Raw genomic sequence first — 3,281 nt, forward strand, 5'->3', positions numbered from 1 at the left:
AAGAAGATATACAAATGACCAATAAGCACATGAAAAGATGCTCAACATCATTAATCATTAGGTAAATGCAGTTGAAAACCACAATGAGATAACACTGCATACCCACTAGAATGGCAATAATAATAATAATAATAATAATAATAATAGAAATATAAGTGTTGATGAGGAAGTAGAGAAATTAGAACCCTAATACATCACTGGTGGGATTATAAAATATTACAGCCATTATGGAAAACAGTTTGGCAGTTTCTTAACATATTAAACAGAATTACCATATGAGCAGCAATTCTACTGCTAAGTATTTACCCAAAAGAACTGAAAACAAGGACTCAGATACTTGTACATTAATGCTCTTGGCACCATAATTCACAATAACCAAAAGGTAGAAACAACCCAAATGTCCTTCATCTGTTGAGTGGATCAACAAAATATAGTGTATTCATGCAATCTAGTATTATTCAGACATAAAAAGGAATGAGTATTGATACATGCTACAATATGGGTGAACATTAAAAACATTATGCTAAGTGAAATAAGCCAAACACAAAAGGACAGGTAATGTATGATTCCACTTATTTGAAGTATCTAGAGTAGGCAATTTCATGGAGATAGTAAAATAAAGAATACCTGTCATTGGGGGATGATGAAAAGTTCTGGACATAGATAGTGGGGGTGGTTGCACAACATTGTGAATGTATTTAATGCTGCTAAATTGTTTACTTCAAATGGCTGATTTTATGTTATGTGAATTTTACCTCAGTTTTTAAAAATAGTTTTATAAGGAAGAAAAAAGGTATGAAGTATTAAATGTTAAAACAAGGACGAACCTTGAAAATGTGCTAAGTGAAATACACAAAAAGCCACGTATTGTATGATTCCATCTATATTAAGTGTCAAGAATATGCAAATCCACAGACAAAACAGATTCGTGGTTGCCAGAAGATGGGGACCAGAGGGAATTGGAACTGCCTGCTGATAGGCACAGGATCTCTTTTGGGGGTGATGAAAATGTTCTGAAATAAGTTAATAGTGATGATTACATAACATAGTATACCAAAAACCACTGATTTGTGTATTTTGAAAAGATAAATTTTATATATGTGAATTATATCTCAATAAAACATTTTTGAAAGAATGCAAAGCATAAGCCAATTAAAATATATTTTAAAAACTTAATCAATGTAATTCACTCCATTTAACAAACCAAAAAAGGAAAACCATGTGGTCATCTCACTACTTTAAGAAAAAGCATTTGACAAAATTCCACATCTATTCTTCATTAAACACACACACACAAAAAAAACACACACACACACACACACAACACACACACACACACACACACAGAGTAAACTAGGAATAGATCATGACTGTTTTATAAACAAATTTAAATTCAGTTTAAAGAATAGAAAAATTATACCACACAGAGCATGAGAATCCATAAATGTATAATTCATGATTTAGATATTTTAAAGATGCTCAGGGAGTTTTTATAAAGAAGTATAAATGAAGAGGAATATTCCAATATCTAAAGACCCCCTAATTTTAAGCAGAGCCTAACCTCAAATGCATAGTGGCTGTAAGATTTTATAGTCCCACCAGCGATGTATAATATTAGGGTTCTAATTTCTCCACTTCCTCACCAACACTTATATTCCTATTATTGTTATTATTACTATTTCCACTTAGTGGGTGTGCAGTATTATCTCATTGTGATTTTCATTTGCATTTACCTAATGACGAATGATGTTGAGCATCTTTTCATGTGCTTATTGGCCATTTGTATATCTTCTTCGGACAAATGTCTGTTCAATAATATTCCATTTAGCAATTTTGTTCCCTGCCTTTGGGGTTAGAGCAGCAAAGGAGTTGAAAGCCATATAAGAACAGTGGGCACAAGGAGACGCTGGCCAAGTGATGGAATTGTACAGTAAGAATGTAATTTTGATTCAGAAGAGTTGCTGACACTAGAGCTTTTTCCTATGAAGAACTGCTCCTAGGATCCAATGGATGATATGAATGCATTTAGAATCCTGAGTGAAGACTTAATGAGAATGTCTTTTATTTGATTGGTGTTTGTATGGAATCAGTTTACTGTAGAATGTAGAAAAATGGTTTTGCTCCAGTTACTAAACAAAATGAAAAGCATTGTCCTAATTGAATTTGTTTTGCCATTCTTGCTGCCCCACACAGGTCAAGTTGCAAGATGGAACAAAAAAATAAAGCTAGAGGGTAATGTGAGGCCTTGACCAAAATGCTGTAAATGTTAGGAATGGCATTCTTACTAGTGTGTGAAACCTTTAAATAAAGAATGTTATGTGGGATATGCATTCATCTCCATATTAAAAAGGGAATGTTGGAAATAAAATGTCATGGAGTTTAGAAAAGATGAGGATTGAGATAGCCTGAAAATTAGTCTTTTGATTGCTATAAGAATTTGATTACAGTTCATATGATATTTATGCATAGGCATTTTTCTTCAGATCATTCGAGGCTAGGGTCTGCTTCAAATGAGGAGATCTTTAGATATTGCAATAAGGGAACTAGCTATAGTTATAGTCGGAACACTAATATAATAACATTTTTGAATACTTATGGTATGGCAGACACTATTCTAAGTTTGTTTATATATATATATGATATTCTTAAGTATATATATTCTCAAGTATAATTTCAGTAAATTCTGATGACTCAATTCAGTGCACACAGTCTCAGAGAAGTAGTGAGGAAATCTTTTTCCTGTTGATGAAGGGTATCTGGGTAATTTTTTAATGCTTTAAAATAAATATGAATACTATTTTGAAGTCTCAAAAATAAATATTTGATCACTCAATATTGTGGCTGATCAACAATAGCTATGTATATCCTTTTCCTTTTGAAAAGCACCTTATTGTTCAGTTTTTATTTTCCCCATTGATGTTAGTTACTGAATGGAATAGGGTAATTTCTGAAATCATTTTACAATTATATGTTGCCCTTTCTCTGTTCAAATCAATAACCCAGGTGGTAGTTACTATCCTATAACATCCACTTTTGCAACATGTGTACCTTGCATATGTGCACATTGTTTCTGCAGAGAACTGCCTAAGGAGTGTGGTATTTTTTTTTCTAGTCTGTGTTTAAATCTGTGAACCAAGAAGATGGCATCTGATCTATGGTTCTGAATAGATTGGTTATCCATCAGCATACAAGACGACTTGTTCTCTAAGTTTTATGCTCCACAGAGTAGTAGGGGGGGAGGGAATGAAATTACTATTTTTAAAGTGATTGTTTCATGCATG

At 32.7% G+C, this 3,281-nt stretch overlaps 1 protein-coding gene across 1 annotated transcript in view; it reads left to right on the forward strand.

The window, feature by feature from the left end:
- Nucleotides 1-3,281, forward strand: part of ZSWIM5 (zinc finger SWIM-type containing 5) — a 184,097-nt gene that overhangs the window by 86,296 nt on the left and 94,520 nt on the right. The window lies entirely within an intron of this gene.

This window comes from Hipposideros armiger, unplaced genomic scaffold (assembly GCF_001890085.2).
Source record: "Hipposideros armiger isolate ML-2016 unplaced genomic scaffold, ASM189008v1 scaffold_965, whole genome shotgun sequence".
Classification (NCBI taxonomy): Eukaryota; Metazoa; Chordata; class Mammalia; order Chiroptera; family Hipposideridae; genus Hipposideros; species Hipposideros armiger.